The sequence below is a fragment of the Cajanus cajan genome, chromosome 1 (assembly GCF_000230855.2).
Source record: "Cajanus cajan strain Asha chromosome 1, NIPB_CcT2T_4, whole genome shotgun sequence".
In the NCBI taxonomy this organism is placed as follows: Eukaryota; Viridiplantae; Streptophyta; class Magnoliopsida; order Fabales; family Fabaceae; genus Cajanus; species Cajanus cajan.
The window spans coordinates 41,497,053-41,516,544 of NC_138517.1; the positions used below are offsets into that span (position 1 = coordinate 41,497,053).

The 19,492-nt window shown below is 28.2% G+C and overlaps 1 pseudogene; it reads left to right on the top strand.

The window, feature by feature from the left end:
- Positions 1-5,642: 5,642 nt before the first annotated feature.
- Positions 5,643-15,593, top strand: LOC145954545 (zinc finger BED domain-containing protein RICESLEEPER 1-like; annotated as a pseudogene).
- Positions 15,594-19,492: the final 3,899 nt, after the last annotated feature.

Here is a 19,492-nt window from a genome sequence, read left to right on the forward strand (position 1 = left end):
GATTTTTCTTCTGACCCTCGGAGTGTTTGATTAGGTTTGGCTTTAGATGGCTTTAATCATTTCAAAACTATGGCAATTCCTCATAACATAGTTTGTCATATTGATTCCTTATAATTTGCCTCCATGGATGTGTTTGAAACAATCTTTTTTTCTTCTCACATTACTTATTCCTAGTCCAAAAGGTCCAGGTAATAATCTTAATGTTTATATGCAACCTCTTATTGAGCAATTGAAAGAACTATGAGAAATTGGGGTAAAAACTTTTAATGCATGCAGAAAGGAGTCATTCTAAATGCATGTTGTCGTTATATGGACTATTAATGGTTTTCCTAATTATGCAAATTTTTCTAGTTGGAGTACTAAAGGTAAATATGCTTGTCCATGTTGTGGCTTTAAAACTGCCTCTAAGTGGTTACGTTATAGTAAAAAAAATTGCTATATGTATCATCGTCATTGGTTAGAGCCAAAAATCATAAGTGGAGGTACAATAAAGGAAATTTTGATGGAAGTCAAGAGTTTAGAGCTTCACCTAGGCCACTTGATCAAACTATTGTTTTAAGACAATTAGAAGAACTTGAAAACTCTTATGAGAATGAAATTGGGGATGGGTCACCATGGAAGAAGAAAAACATCATGTACAAGTTGCCTTATTGGCAATATAATGTTCTTCGTCACAGTCTTGATGTAATGCACACTGAAAAAATTATTTGTGATAATATTGTTGGAACATTATTAAACTTAGAAGGGAAATCAAAAGATAATGACAAGGCATGTTATGACCTTGTTAACATGAACATAAAAAGTCAACTACATCCAAAAATACATCAAACTAGGGGGTAAAGGTTGTTGGGCCCGATAGTCCACCTGTTGCTCCACCATAGTATGATATTGTCCGCTTTGGGCTAGGCCCGCACGGTTTTGTTTTTGGGCTCCTTCCCAAAAGGCCTCATACTATATGGAATGGTGGACACCCTTATAAACTAGCCAATGTTCCTTCATTTTATAGATGTGGGACTCAGGATGAATCCCAACAAACCTCCCCTCAGACCAAGGACCACATGTCTCGTGACCTCCTCCCCTCAAGCGATAATCCGTCACCATCTTGTACCGCCGTTAACTCTACGGGACACGCCGCCTGAACACCACAATATAAGGAAGACTTTCGACACAAGGCACCAAGTTCGGATCTCCATCGCGAGGCACAACACTGAGGGTCTTCCCGCATCAAACCCAGCCGAACCGTTGGCTCTGATACCACTTGTTGGGCCCGATAGTCCACCTGTTGCTCCACCATAGTATGATATTGTCCGCTTTGGGCTAGGCCCGCACGGTTTTGTTTTTGGGCTCCTTCCCAAAAGGCCTCATACTATATGGAATGGTGGACACCCTTATAAACTAGCCAATGTTCCTTCATTTTATAGATGTGGGACTCAGGATGAATCCCAACAAAGGTTATTTACCTAAAGCTTCTTACCAAATAACATCAAAAGAGAAGGAAACATTTTTTGGAAGTGCTTAAAGCAATAAAAGCTTCAGATGAATATACATCCAATATTTCAAGATGTGTGCAAGTGAAATAACACAAAATAATTGGTTTCAAAAGCCATGATTGTCATTTTTTAATGTAAGAGTTTCTCCATATAGTTATAAAGGGTTGTTTACTTGACAAAGTGGGTTTAGTTATATTCGATATTTGTCATTTTTTCAAAGAAATATGTGGCAAGGTGCTTAGTGTGCATAAGTTGGAGTGTTTGGAGCATCAAATAGCTAAGACATTATGCCAATTAGAAAAGATATTTCCTCCATCTTTTTTCACTATAATAGTACATTTTGTTATTCATTTGGCAAATGAAGCAAAAGTTGGATGCCCAGTACATTACTGGTGGATGTATCTAATTAAGAGGTATTAAATTTATTTTTCATTCATTTGATTGTAATTTAAAATTATATAATAAAATGTTATTTCTTATTCTATAAATTTAACTTATATTTTTAGTGTTTCTCCTTACTCTAAAGTCTTTTGTTCGTAATCGAGCACATCTAGAGGGGTCAATTGCAAAGGGATATTTAGCTCATGAATGCATAATACTTTGTTCACGATATCTCTCTAAAGTAGAAACTACTTTTAATCGGCCAAAGAGAAATGATGATGGCATTGATTATTTTTTATGGAGAATACAAGTCTTTCTCATAAAGGTCGACCACTTGGGAGAAAAAGTAAAGTTGGATTCAATGTAAAGAAAAGAAAACGAGTTTCTAGTGTGTCATTTGATGAGACAACATTACTACAAGGTAATAGAGATATCATTGTTTGAAGAAGTTATCTCTTCATCACTATCAGAGTCTTTATCCATTAGTCCCAAATTCACAACTTCATTATCTGAATCACTTGTAGAATCCATATCATTATGCACAAAAGTTTTGATGATGCCAAAGTAATTATAAAGAATTGAAGAGATTCAAAGTTGAGCTAAAGCAAGTTGATGCAAGAACAAGATCTCAAATATTACATAGATAAGTCTTGTCAACTTAGCTAAAAATGTAAGAGAATCTTTTAAGATTGCAAGTATGTTTGGCCTTAAGAATAAGTTTTCAAAATCCTCAATTTAATCTCTTTAAATTTAAGCAAGTTTTGAATCTTTTGAAAGTAAGTAAACATGTTTTCAAAAGACATAACAAAAGCTTTAAAGAATAGTTCAAACATTTCTTAAAAGATATTTATTAAAGAAATTATTGATATAAAGTTTTCTATATAAAAGCTTTTCAAACCATGCAACAATATGTTCTGGTAATTGATTACCATCACTGTAATCGATTACCAGGAAAGGGAACTTCAAAATTTGAATTTTAAGATACAACGTTTCAATTATATTCAAATTTATAATCGTTGTAATCGATTACCAAACCCTTGTAATCGATTATCAGTGTATCTTTTCAAAAGAATTCAAATAGTTACACCTTTTCATGAAAAGATACAACCATGGGATTTTTATCTATAAATATGGATGATTTTTCTTTAAAGAGGTTACGAACTCAAGTGTGAAAAAATATTACAAAAATTTCTTGGCCATAATCACTTGCAAATTCTTTAAGAGTTCTTTAAGGATCTTCATCTTGTAATCCCTACTCTTTAAGAGAGACATTTGTTAAAATTATTCTGTCATTCAATCTGTAAAGGAGAAAGTTTTTTTCTCCCGGGTGTTAGTGGATCTCAACACAAGGAAAGAAAATTCCAAGGTGTTGGAAGATTCAAGTCTTGTAAGGATTACAAGGATAGTGATATCTCAAGTGAGAGACTTGAGGACTGGACGTGGGCAGGATTGGCTAAACCAATATAAAATCGAGTTTGCAATTCCTTCTCCTTACTCTTTTATTTATTCCTTAATTTGAATGCGTTTAAGTAGTGTGTATCTTCATTCTCTACATATAAATTTATCTAAGGAATTGAGTTTATAAGAAAGTAATTCAAAAAATTTTCATTAAAAAATAAAGTTAGAAAACTTAATTCACCCCCTCTCTTAAGTTGTATGAGGCTACTTGTCTAACATTTGATTATTTAAAATTTCTTTGGTGCCTTACTATATTAATATTTAATATTTTCGTACTTTTTTTTTCATAGAGAACATCTTGACCTTATTAGGAGACAAAATTGTTGATTGTCACCATATGAAACTGAAAAAATTCATAGTCATACATTTCCTAATTGGTTTCATGAATGAGTAAGTGTTAAGGAGAATTAAATTCCATGGTTGAATTTTGTAATCAATTGACAAAGTTTTGTGACTTATAGGTTGCATGTTTGGAAAAACAATATAGTACATTAGTGACAAAGGATATCACGTGGTTGTCACGAGGTCTACTTCAAATGGCTAGAAGATATAGTGGTTATATTGTTAATGGAGTTAGGTTCCATACAAAAAAGTGTGAAAGATGCTTAAAGTCCCAAAATAATGGCATTATTGTCACTGTTAAGACAAGAAGTTATGCTAGTTCAAGATATAAATACCTAAGAAAGGGTAAATAAATTATTATGGTGCTTTAACTAATATAATTCAATTGGATCATTTGGGTAGATATAAGGTAATTCTTATCTAATTTGATTGGGTTGACATAAATAGCAGGTGTAAAACTGATAATTTTGGCATGACATTAATTAATTTCAAATGTCTACAACATACAGGGGAATGATATATGTGATGATCCATTTATTTTTGCATCACAAGCTGAAAAAGTATTTTATGTGGAAAATGAAAGACAAAGTGATTAGCTTGTTGTTGTGCTTGCTAAAGCTAGAGATATATATGATTTAGGTGATGAGCAGTCTAATAAAATAGAACAAATAAAAGAACAAGGCTTGCAAGAGATAAATGACAATGATTTAATTAGGGTAGAAGTTGTTGAAAATAATGATGATATCATGGAAGTCATAATAAACATGAAAGATGCTCTCCAAAATGCCAATGTTGAAGAGGAAATAAAGGGTTGGGGGTGAAGATTTCTTCTAATTCCTTTTTCTAATATATAAGGTATGTAATTTTTTTGTTATACTTTTACTTTATATGTGTATTTGTTATTGTTGTTGTTGTTGTTGTTGTTATTATTATTATTATTATGTGTTTTTTTAAATTTAGTAAATATATATACTAACATGGCTTTGGATTATATGTAGCTATTATGGGGAGATGCAAAAAATTGCATATTATTCATAAAAATTAATCTCAAGTTAAAAAGCTACCAATTGATAATTCTAATGGAATTACTATACAATATCAAGAACACAATCCTTCTAATCTAGAAAATAATATACAATTTGGAAGAGGTATACAATTTTTATTAATTTAATTTCTTATATTTTATATTAAAATTTAATACTTTTTCAATTAATTGTAATAGATGCTACAAGTGATCGTATGACATCAAATCTTCATCTCCAGGCTCAAGAGATAGGTCATGTTGAATCTCAAACCATTCTTTGTATAAAAGGAACTTTAAGATGAAGTAATTAAGTTTTATTATACTTATGTTATCTTTAATGATTCTTTCTTTTGTCTTTTTATTCTTAATATTTAGAATGTAAAATTAGAACTTGGATATTTCATACACATTTCTCCAAGTATCCTGGGAGCTTTTATACTAGTTATTAAGATCCTTTAGTGCAAAAGAGCACATTTATATCCTTGAAGCAAGTTTATCCCTTATATTTTATATTTCCAATTTTAATTTCGTATATATTATAATTTTTTTTCAATTCATTATAATAGGTATTATAAATGATCATATGGTGTCAAATGATAATCACCAGCCTGGCCAATCACACTTAGAGCAACAAACCAAAGATTTTAGTCATATTGTTGAATCTAAAACTTTTCTTGACAATACAAGGACAACTTTTAATGGAGGTAACTAACAACAAATTGCCTCGTCTTAAATCATATAAAGATAGAGAAACTAAAGTTAATTTATTGCTAGCTACTTTCTCTTTATTTGCTTTTAATTGTATTGTAGATCTCATATATTTAGTTTTATATATATATATATATATATATATATATATATATGTATGTATATGTATATATTGATACTTGTGTGATTTAGGTGGAAAGAAGACTAGAGGTTATACACATATGTTAGATGTGTGAGATATGTCAGATGATGAATTCGTGGTTGTTGATGTAGATGCTTTGGGAAATCCTATTGGGTCAAAAGGAAAAATTCTTTTAAGTGCAATTGGAAGCTTGGTAAGGAGGCACCAATGTGCTCTTATCCATTATCTTAGTTGGAAAGACATGCCTGAATCTAATATAATTGACATGCTTGAACTATACAAGTATTATTTAAATTTTATAAGTTCTAATTAATTTCATCTTTTGTAATGGTTGACTTGTGAATTGGTTTCTATTATTGACTTTTATGATAGAGTAAGTTCCAATTTGTTTCTGTATTATTTGAGCAAATCAAGCGAATACTAAAGGATAACATGAGTAATAAGTAGAGGCAATTCAAGCATGATTTGAAATCAAAGGCATATGATGCAAGTAAGACTGAGGAAGAAATGACTGCCAACATCCCAAACATGATCCTTCTGAATATCGTGATTTAGTACATCATTGGTGTTCTAAGAAAGGAAAAGTGTGTATATATATAATATCATTAACATATTGTTTAATATAAAATTTATTTAGAAATACTTTTTATATTTATTTTTTTTAACATGGTTATAAGACATAAGTAGCATGAATAAAAGAAGTTGTTCAAAATATGAGGATCTACATTGCATGGGTACCAAAAATATCCCAAGGTTAATTCATGAGATAGTTTTGTTTCTTTCAATAATATTTTATGTTACTTATACTTACATGATTATTGATATTTCATTACTTACATTAGAAAAAAAACATCGAGTGCATCCCTCACGAGTTGAAATTTATATTCATACTCAGACTTGAAAAGATAGGAGCATTGTGAATGAAAAGACAATCCATGTGATTGTAAGAATTTTCTTTCTATGGATAATGTAAATTATTGATGAAAAATAATTGAGCTTGAAAATGACATGTTAAATATTTGGGTTATTTTTAATTAAAATGGGTTTTGATGTAGGACGAATTAAAGAAGCATATGATGGAGGTACAAAGTTTAGGAGGATCTCAAACTGCTCCTGATAATACAAATTGGAAAAATGACATCTATTCAAAAGTGAAAGAGCTTGAAAAAAGAAAACGTGTATGTTGTCTTGGCAAACTTCCACTTGCAAAAAGTTCAAATACTACAGTTCAAAGTTCTAATATAGAACTTAGAATTCAAAAATTAGAGAAGGTACTTGAAAATCTTGCTTCTTTTCTTCAAGCACGACTTTTAGGAGTTCAAGAGATTAATGATATTATTCAAGCTGTAACTGAAATATGTTAATTTTGATCATATTTAACAAAATATTACTTTACATATATTTCCTTTTTATGTTTAGATACCCGATGTTACAAGTAACATAAATGATTATAATAATAACATGTAGTGAGTTGCAAGTGGTAGGTGGTAAGTGATATCGATAAAGGTAAGAAATTTGAGTTGAGAAACATAATCATATAATTAATTTTTGTAATTTTAAATGCATTTTTATTATTTATGACTGCAGGTTCTTTATTAATAATGGGGTTTATACAAGCTTATACACATCAATAATGGGGTAGGATATTACCCTTAGGTAAATAAAGATCTTTTACTATTCATTGAGCTAACATTATAAATAGTATGTTATGAGCATGGATTGACACTGTTCTCTTTTTGGGATATAAAATATTGATATTAATGCTAGCTTCTAATCAATATATGTTTCAAGTTGAGAAAATAAAAAATTTAAGATAGCTTAAACCCATAATGCAAATATGGGCATTATGATTACTTATGTTGAGCAATGCAATTATTTTCATGCTAAATGGACTTATCAAAAACTATCTATTTTGAACTACAACTACAAAATTCTATAATTTTTTTTTCATACTTTTCCTTCTCACCACCATTTTAGCAATGGAAACAGAACATTAACAAATTGATTTATTTGCTTTTACCCATTCATATTTTAGAAAATGAACTAGAGAACAAAGGTAGCTAGTACACATTGCACTCACATTTAAATAGTTGAATTTGTTTCTAAAGTATATGTTAACTAGAAAGCATATATTGTAACATTCTAAAATTTAATGCTTGATATTTTTTTTAATTTATAAATAGTTATAAAAGGTATAAAAATATATACAATAAATAAATAAAATTTTTGTTTATTTGGTACGTGAAATTATTTGTTCTATTTACATGTGAATTTTTTTTCATATCTATAAATTTTATTATTTTAAGTTGTGAATTTTTGTTTTAGGACATGAATTTAAACATTTTATTGTGTAAAAGATCATTTTGGTTTGAAAGAATATTTTCAATAAAATTCCAAAATTTAGTTTCTACCACATTTTTTTCTTCAATTAATTTAGTACAAGTACTTCATGTTTATTTTGACTACAAACTAAGCATTAACTTTACTCTACTTCTTCTTTTATTTTTTTTAATGATCATATCGATTCAAGAATAAAAAATAAAAATAAAAAAAAGAAAGAGAAAGGATAATAATAAAATTATTCATTGATTTGACTTAAACTTATCCAAAAACTTATTTTAATCCTTTTAAATCCAAAACAAAACTCTCAAATATCTCATTTCTCTCATTTCTCACGGATGCTTGGAGAAGGGAAGGAGAAAGAAAGCTTCTTCTTCATTTTCTTTCAAATTTCTCTGCTACTAAGAGAAGTTGTCAAGTTTTTAAAGCTTCCTACTTCATTTCTTTTAGTTCTTCTCTTTTAGTTCTCTTTTGTCTTACCTTAATCTTGTTCACTTTAGGAGAAAGTTCTAAAAATCTCATTCTTTTGTCATCCTATCTTGTGTGAAGCTTCTTTGAGGTAAGGGGAGTTGATCCCAACCTTCAAACTCTTACTTATTATAGCTTCTTTTAATTTTGAAAACTTGTTAAGAAAATTCGTTACTCCATTGTTTTGGTATGTGTTTATATAGTTGTTATTTTCAATTTTTGATGCCAAAAATGGATTCCTTGGGTATGAAAACCTAGGGTTTGGTTTAAAGATCTCTCAAAACAGACTTTTCTAGCAAAATATGAGTAAAACAAGTTTTGAGCACTTTTGTGAGCTCAACTGTTTGGAACACGAAAATAGTGTATATTTTTTGGATGGTTATCATACTTTAACACTATTTTTAGTGTTTAAAATTTTCTAACAAAGTGTGAAAATGCATGTTTACACATTTATTTTCTGAAAAAATTGATTTCTAAGCAATTTAGCACTTATAATTAAGACTTGGTATTTTAATGCATCTACTGTTTTGTTTGTTTCTAGTTGGTTTCTAAAATAATTTAATTTTGTCACTTTGACCTCAAAAATGAATTTAGAACATGAATAACCTTTGAGAAGTATTCACTACAAAGAAAATGATAAATTATGACAAACAAATTGCGACGGTTATCTAGAAACCGTCGTCGCTTTGATATTGCGACCCTTCATACGACAGTTTTTCAAAATCGTCGCAAAATTGTTCAACATTGCGAAGGTTTATCGTAAACTGTCGCAAAATTTGTAGAACATTGCAATGATTTATGATAAACCGTCGCAAAATTTGTTTAATATTGCGACGATTTATCAAAAACCATCACAAAATTGTTCAACATTGCGACGGTTTATTGTAAACCGTCGCAAAATTTGTTGAACATTGCAACAGTTAGTCATAAACCGTCGCAAAATTTTCAGCATTCCGATGGTTTACTATAAACCGTCGCAATCTACAAGACAATTTTTTTATTAAAATTAAATTTTTTTTGAAATATTATGTATATTATCTTAATATACTTATATTTTATTAACAATTTTATATATACTTCCTTTAACATGAGGTACACGATTTTTTTTTTCTTTATATAATTTCAAAATCGTGACTAGAATATAAATTTATCTTTCAACAAACTTATAAATTTATCTTGTATCTAAGATGTGTTAGAGTATATAAATAAATATAATTATCATTTTATAACTTAATTTTTGAGTTATCTGATAACATATTATTGAATAATTTACAATGTTAAATTTTATAAATTTTATTTTAAATTCCATCTTTTTAACACTATTAAAAATATAAAAATAAATATGTTAAATTTTATAAAAATCTAGTTTAATTTATTTATGATATAAATATGTTTTTAATATCTAATATATGTTTTTAGATGATAATTTATTTTAAAATATATCTTATAATAACAATTATAAATGGAACATAAATCTTCTGATTTTTCTTATTTTGATTTTTTTAATCAATATATACAATTTTACTATTTTTATTTTTTCAATCAACGTATACAATAAATAAAAAACACAAAAGATAAACATGCATGATACAAATTTTATTTTATCAAAAAATTATTTATTTTAATATATTACATTATATATGTGAGTATTAAGACATATATATATATATATATATATATATGAGGGGGGTTATAATTACATCGGTGGAAATTTTACTAAGTGTTACACCGCTCAATAACTTTATATTAAATGTGAATTTTGTAAATTCAACCGTTAAATTGAAAATCTTTTACTCTTAAATCATATATACAAAATGTTATATTAATCGAAGATGATTTCTTATAAAATTAAATTCAATCTATCGGAAAATTTATATTTTGGATGAGAAAATTTTTGTAGGAAAAGCTATATTATTGATGGAATATTTCAGAAAAATTTATATTTGTCGAAAATGTAAGAACTGGTTTTAAATTTGATATGAAAATATTATGATTTAATTAGATAAGATTTTAAGTTAGTATTTTATTAATGGTTGATAATTAAAAAATAAAACAAGGATAAATACATTTTATGAATATTATATCTTTGATTTAAGATAACTTACAAAATAACTCTTGGTAAAGTTATTCCACTCAATAACTCATGGTGTGTGTTGAATTTCATCAATCCAATTAATTGTTAATTTAAAAGTTATTAAATTTTACTAATAATTAATATAAAAATTTAATTAGTTTTGGAATAAATTATTTGCTAATTAACAATATTGAAACATTAATTATTTTAAATTATTTAACTAAAATCTTATTGACAATTTACTATATGATCTTAATATTTTTGTATAACTAATATCTGGTTTTAAATTTGATATGAGAATATTATATATAATTAGATAAGATTTTAAGTTAGTATTTTATTAATAGTTGATAATTAGAAAATAAAACAAGGATAAATATATTTTTTTGAATTTTATATGTTTGATTTAAGGTAAATAAATATATTAAATTAATTAATAATTATTTAAAATATTAAAATTTAATTTATAAGTATGTAATAAATAAATTTTATAATTTTATAAATTATATTATCATTATAAATTATAAAATTAATAAATTTAAATTATAATTTTAAATAAAAATAAGTAAATGTTAATTATAAAAGTAAGTACATATAAATAAAGAATAACTAAATATATTATTATTATTATTATTATTATTATTATTATTCGTAATATAAAATTATTATATATTATTATTATAATACAAATATGAGATTGTATATTTGAGGATGACTTAAATGAATTAATTTGTACAAGTTATACTGACAACATACATATACATTTCGATAGCCTACTCATCAGAATTTCACAGTTAAGCGTGCTTGACCTGGAGTAGTACAGGGATGGGTGACCTTTTGGGATGTTTCCCAGAAATTGCACAAGTAAGGATAAAACACGCTAAATAGTGAAATATCGTGAAATAAAACCATTGAGAAGCCAAATATGAGGATTGTTACATTAATAAATTTATTAAAATTAAAAAAAAATTATAATTTTTGAGGGTAAAAAAAGGGTCGTAATATTAATTTAGAGACAGTTGGTGCGACAGTTGATGAAAGGGTCGCAATGTTAATATAGAGGCAGTTGGTGCAACAGTTGATGAAAAGGTCGCAATTCCAAGTTTGCGATGGTTTGTGCAACGGTTCTGATAATCGTCGCAAAATTGTCTGGTGACGGACAATTTTGCGACGGTTCCCAAACCGTCACAATGTTGTCTTTGCGGCAGTTCTAAGTGTCGCAATGTAGGCCATATAACCGTCGCAAAATCGTCATTTTCTTGTAGTGATTAAAGTTTATTATTATTTTTTTATCATTTTCTATAGTAGAATTAAAATAATACGTACCAAGTGATAAAATGATGAATTTATAAATTTCTTTGTTTATTTTGTTTTGTATAGTCTAAAATTGATGCTTGTAATATGAAACATTTATTTTGAAATCATAGGTTAGTTGCCAAAATGACCAGACCGTGAGAGTGTGAACTTCGACAATTTAACTATAGTGTGCAAATTTATTTCTTATTTATATATATTTTGAATTGTGCGACTTAGTTGAGTTCGGGGGTGTTCGACCTTCAGCATATTGGTTAGGATGATATTGTAACACAGGGTTATTGCTTGTGTTGACCTAAATTATTGGAATGAATTGTTCGAGATATATGAATTTATAGTTGTTATGTTGCTCGTTTATTTATGTGGCTTTTCTTGTATTTTATTTTCCTTTGAGTGCTAGTATGCTAGAAATGTTTTGTATTATTTTCTTTCAAATTGGTTAATGATAATTATGGTATGTAAAATTAAGTATTAAACAACAAAGTGTGAGTTATGGTATAAGGAAACTTTAAGTGGTCGTGTGGATAATTACAGAGATACAATAAAGTAGAGGAAAAATGGGTCTTTTGACCTTGGGAAGTTGGAAAGTAGTGAATCTGATAGACATTTGGTGTACACATTTGATGTGTTAGAAATCACAGGCCTCACGTTCCACTTCTAATGCTGATGCAAGCTGTACTTTTAGCTAAGGGGTCATATGCGCTGACATTGTATCTATTTGGAGCGTTGACCAATCGACAATTATCCACGTGCGACGGAAGACCATCATGACTTAAAGTTTTTGACGACAGTGTTTGGGCCCAAGTTAACAAATTAATATGTTAATGATTCTTTTAGATACTTGAAGTAAATTGTTGAGAAAACCATTGGGAATTGTTGGATGATTATGTATTTGTTTATTTTATGATGTATTGTATTTTTTTTTAATGTTTGTGGAGTTTGAGGAGCGGTGGAAACTCATCCTTATAGCCCATATTTTAGGAAATGATGACTCCACAAAGAACACTTTGTCTTGTTGAGTATCGGTATACCCATGTGATAACCATAAAAGCTAAGACACATGTATTTTATAGTTATTATAGATAGTTGGTACATACCTTAAGCGAGCAACCCCAACCACTAATTACAATAGAGGTAAATGTGAGTTTTATGATACCTTTCAACTGCAGGCCAGGCATGCAGATCCATCATGTACGATACTACTACGTTTATTATGACATAGAGAAACCTGCAAATGCTTTAAGGTTTTATCAACAACTTTTTGATCATGATGTTTTTGGCAAGCCTACCCGTCAGACTTTTTAACAAGACATAGGAGTTCAAGTGTATGCTTATGAGGGAGACTTTGATCTTGAAAACTTAACTATAGAGGAACAGGAATTATGTGATAGTTTGTTTAATGAGGGTTAGTTTATATAGATTGTTGTTTTGCTCTCTTATTTTGGGTAGACTGCTTTGAGTATAAGTTATTTTCTTTTGGGGTTGTATTTTTAGGATGAGAAATTTTCTATACTCTCTATGCTAATACTCAGTAGTGTACTTAGTACCTACACCTCATAATAATTTTTGGGGTTGCATCCTTCATCTCTTGAAAAACAATCATAAATGTACATATTATAGTTGTATGTATGGGGATATAACTTATTGACTGTTTTTGTACATTAAGTTACTTGTCTTTTGAATTATTGTCCTTATTTAATTATGCTTATTTTAGCAATATAAGTTCAATTTATTTTTATAAATTTGAAGGCGTAATTAAATTTTTTTTTAATTTTTTAATTTTATATTTATTTTATTTTATTTAACTTAACTTTATTATTTAATTTGGAATGGTTCTAATACGAAAACATCTCCTTAAATGTATACATGTCTTTGAAAGAAAGAATATTTGTATGATTTATTTCCTTTAGTCAATGGTTTTAAAGTAAAAAGGAAATATATTTTAATAGCTTATTTTGGACGTTACATATATGATGTTGTAAATTGGTCTGTATTCTTTATGCTAGTTAAAATTTGTCTTTCTCATTGACATCATTTACAATTGTTATGCATGGGGGTGAACTTTAATAAGATCTTGTTTTCTAGTTCTAAACTTTTTTTTATATATTTTTATTTGTTACTAAATCATCTTATAATTTCTTTTTGTCATATGCAAATTGTTAATATTTTCATTATATACTAAAGGAACTCAAAGAAAGGCGTTATGGATAATTTTAGAATTTCAAATTTCTTTTTATAGATGAATGATAATATTTTTTTTCTTTGTTATATGAAATATTAAATTGACTTAGTGATGACATAACGATTTTTTTTTGTCATGAATGGATGAAAAAGTATAGTATTTCATGATATCATGGTATTGTCGTATTAAATTGGTATGAATGGATGAAAGATTTTATTTCTTTTAAATTTTTATGTATGGATGACAATATTTTTTCACATGCTAAATAAATAGATATTTAGAAGATATTTATTGAATTTGTGATATTACTAATGAAATTTAATTTTCTTACTATTATTTTCTTTCTTATATAAAATTAAATAAATTAAAACTATTATCCCTAATATAGGTTTAAGCTATATTGACACACAATATATATTGACATATGTTAATAAATTTATTCCTAAAAAATGTAGGTATAAGATATAGAGATACACAATATATGTTGCCATATGTTAATAAATTTATTCCTAAAAATACATGTATAAATTATAGTGACACACAATGCATGTTGGCATATGTTTGTAAATTTATTCCTACAATTACTATAATGTGTAACTATAGGATATAGTGACACGCAATATATCTTTTTAAATTTCATTCAAAATTAACACAAATTTTTCTGTGGGCATATGTCAAGTAGGTTTATATCTACATATATTATATCTATAGTGACACTTTTTGTATGTTACTAAAGGTAACATTTCTTGTAGTGCCTATTGCAAATTTATATCTTGCACAAGTGTGGAGAGTGAAAATGGTAATTGATAGTGAAACTAAAGATGAAGATCTTTTATGAGAGAGATGACAACTCTAAAGAAAATGAAGTTTGACAAGTATTAAGGGAAATGTAATTTACTTATGGCTATTACAAGTGTTTTAGATCCTAAGGTCAAATTTCATATTGGTGATATATTTTTCCTTTGATATATAAACCTAAGAATGTTGCTAAAGAGAATGTAGTGAAGGTTTAGAAGTCATTAGAACAATTATATGATGAGTATATCACTTTGAGTTTGGGAGAGCTATCTTCTACAGAAATAGGTCATGGTGATAATAATTCAGTATCTTTTATTGGAGTTAATTCTTCAATATCATGACTAGATTTGACCATATTATAAGCATGGTGTGTGAAAGGGAAGCTATTCCTCCAATGAAATCAGAATTACAAACTTATATTGATGAAGGAATTTATATTCCAAGGGGGTAATAATAACTTATTTCGTGCCTTGGAGTGGTGGAGGAACTACAACATGAAATATAAGGTTTTGTCAAAGATGGATATTGATATACTTGTTATTCCAATCTTAACTATAGCATTAGAATCAACATTTAGTGCCTAGAAGGAGAATCATTGACGAATCTTGCTCTAAATTAAATGAAGAGTCTATTGAAAAACCCATTTGTGGTGGAGATTGGCTTTGACACAAATATAATTTAAAGAGAAAGTTGAAAGTAAAAGTTTGTTATTTTTACATAAATTTTTACTCATTTAATAAAATAGTTATTTTTAATTCATTTTATAATTTACTATTTTTTAATTTTGAAGGTGGATGAAGGACATGAAGAGATCACCTTGAAGATTTGACAACTTTGGTGTTGCTTGATACACTTTTTTTGGTTGTCATATTATAATTGTGTTAGCTTTTAAATTATTATTTTTGATAATATTAAATTGTTAGTACCGATTCTATTGCATTATTTTTAAATTATTATTTGTATTAGTATTAAACTAATTATATTGAATAATTGTATCATCTTTTTAAATTACTAAATTTTTTTATAGTTAAACAAATAATCTGAATGAGTATTATCATAACTACTTTAATTTTTTAAAATAGGATTTAGTTATTGAAGATATGTCAAATGAGATAATTGAAATAATTAGAAAATTTTTATTTTGTAATAAGATTACCTTATTTCATAATTTGTACATGATTATATATTAATGTACATGGATGTACATGAGCTATTTTTTTAATAGAAAATAATATCATGTATTTCCTTTTTGACATTGTATATACACTCGATACTCTTGAGACCACCCCATATATAATAAGTATTTTTTTATTTTGTAAGTTGTTATCATAATTATTTTAATTTGTTAAATGAGTCTGTTATTTAAAATATACTAAATTAAATATAAAAATATTTAAAATATTTTTTTATACAATTATCTTTTTTTGTTATAGATTAGGATTATAGTTTGTGTGTGATTATATGCTAACATACATGATTGCACATAAATTGTTTCTGTAATAAAAAAGTTAATGATTCACTTTTTTCTCTTTATGACATTATATATATTTCAAAATTTAAATTTTAATAATATTGACTAAACTATATTTTATAATGCAAACTAAAAAAATAATTAAAAGTGACATATTTAAAAATAAATTTGTTAGTTTTTAAAAAATTTAAGTTTATTGGCCTATTTAACACTATTAATGTAAAATAGGCTAATAAGTCAAATCAGACTTTAAAAAGGTCAAGTCAAGCCTTAAAAAAATCCTAAATAGATAATAGGCCAGATTTTTTAATTTTAAAGAACAGACTCAACATATATATTTAAAGTCTGACCTAGCTTAACTTATTCTCACCCCTAGTTATGACGACGACAATAATGGTGGCGATCATGATGGTAGTAGTGACAATTATATCGTTATTATTGTCACTGTCACTACCACCATTGTCATTGTTGTCACATGACGGTAACAACAATAACAATGATGGTAATGGTAACATAAATGCAACTATCACCATTGTGATTGCCACCGTTATGTTTATTGTCACCACCATCACCACTATAGGTGACACCATTATCTCCAGCAGCATCCAACTAGATCAACATCAATGCAATCCAAAATGTCGACCACTTCCTAAAGTTAACACAACTAGTCCATGAACACGTGCACTCATGGCCTTAAGCTAAAGAAACAATAAAAAGAAATTTGCCTAAAAATAATGTGTAATGAACAAAGATAAGAGAAAAAGGAAAAGAACATTAAAAGAGAATAAATGTTTTTCAATTGTACTCTTGAGACCTCTAGAGGCCTTTTATGAAATCTTATGATGAAAATAGTTATGTCTTATCAACAATAACTCCCTTGTCTCCTAAAGAATAACATCCATCACTTCTAATGTTAGAAAATAGGTAAGAAAAAGGAACAAATAAGATCCATTTAATTTCTTTTTAATAAAAAAAATTAAACGTCCAAGCTCACCACCACAAACTAACTAAAGAATAAAGTAGATAGAAAAGTCAATGATAATATTTGTTTTTCACTGATGTTGTGACAACCTCTATCTCACATGTTTTAATAAGCATATAATTTTGAAATGGAAAATACGATTTCTAAAAGGGTAAAGTTTTTTTTGAAATAAACAAAATCCTCAAAAGGGTTATCACATAATGAACTAGAACAAAGTAGTAGCGTGATATAAGTAACTATTAAAATAATGTCAAATGAAAGCTAATACCAATTCTAAACATAGTAAAGAACAAAAGCTCAAATCTTAGCTACCGCCTTGATCTCACTTCCTATCAGAGCATAAAATTCATCACTATATCTAGGTATTGTCTCCATCATCATCAATATCATGATAATCCTCAGCTATAACAACATAGACAAGAACAAAACCAGAAAAGGGATAGTGAGAAACATTTTACTATATATGACTCATAACTAGGGATGACAAGTAAACCCATATTCGTGGGTAATGCTCAAATCCGCCCAACTTTAACGGGAAATACTCAGTTTGACTAAGCACAGGTAATATCTGATTCATTAAACTAAGTACAGGGATAGAGATGAATATATACATATACCTGCTCGATGCCCATACCCGTACCTGTATTCACTTAAAATTTATAAATATTTAATTTTTTTTAGATTTTACTTAAAATTTATATAATTTATTACTCTATTTTTAATTTATGTCAAATAAAGTTTAATTAATGTAATTTTGTAATTATTATTTTATGTTGAAATTCTTATTTTTATATTTTTTTTCAAAAATTAATATTTAATTAATTTTTGGACGAATACGGGTATACCGATACCTAGCAGGTATGGGGATGGGGACACAAATTTCATATTTGCTAGGTACGAAGACGAGTATGACTATAGGGTACAAGAATAGGAACAAGAATGGGTATAGAGAAACTTGCACTAACCCCACCCCATTGTCATCCCTACTCACAATGTAAAACATAATTGAATAGCCAAACACAAAAGGATATCACAAATCAAACATAGCATACCATATTCAATCACAGATTCACAACATATTTCAACACATATATATGCATTAACACACACAATGCAATGGACACAAACTACAATATGCATATGCATGTGGCACCAGTGAAATCACATCATGATGCATTGTCTTATTAAGATACACAAAGAGTAACCTAGGAGAACATGTCAGAAAAAGCCATCACAACACTCTAGGGAATTTTGGGATAACAATGTCGTGTAAGTTACAACCATGAACACAAATGGACGGAACTAGAGCTCGCAAACCTGACTATCTCCAAGGTCATCAATTCCTAATCTTTTACACAAGGAGAACCTCTTCTAAAAATATATTTCATATTGTATTTATCCAAAAACATGTATACATATGATGCATGTCATACAAGATCCAATGCAATGTCATGTTATCACATTATCACTAATACAAAGCATGCATGCATTACTCATGTCACTACTAAGCCAATGTGCTCAAACTTCATCCTTGTTAAGCCTCAACTTAGACTTTGCGTAGCATAACCCTCACAAAATCCATACACACCAACATATCATGTATTAATATCAACTAACATTATTTGATTCATATACAACTTGCAATTAGATGAATAACATACTTAGCATACAATGTTCCTTTGTCAACATTAACTAGTATAAGAATTAGAGATATTGATCACACACTAATCGTAAGAGACGAAGAATAAGAGGTATAGGGTGGCACCTGACATGATTTATCTAGAAAGAACACATTGCACTCTAGACAAATTGCACTCGACGACGTGACCAAGGTCACGCTCGATGAAATCATCACAGGGAGCCCCCTAGAGCTCCCCCACCTGACAGGGACCACCCCCACGACCGACATGAGTGACACTAAGAGTAAATTGTGCTCTTGACCATTCTCATGCCCAACAGCCCATAGTGGCACCTGACATCGTGTCAAAAAAACTCAAATTGTAAAGAAGCAACAATTGCACACAATTAATAAGAATATCACTCAATTTATGATTCAATCGATAAAAATGTTCTAAAGGCTGAATTACATATCTAAAAGCCATTAATTACACATTCTCACATATTCATCTCAATTATCTCATTTTTACTCGATACGTCATTCCTTAAGGTTCCCACAAAAACTCATTGATAATCCAAGATCCATTAGATTAATAATTACATACAATTAAATACACAGGCAAATCAACAATATCAATTAGAATACTAGAGAATCACATAGAATATAAAAACAAGTTAAGATCATAATTTTAGATTGCTTT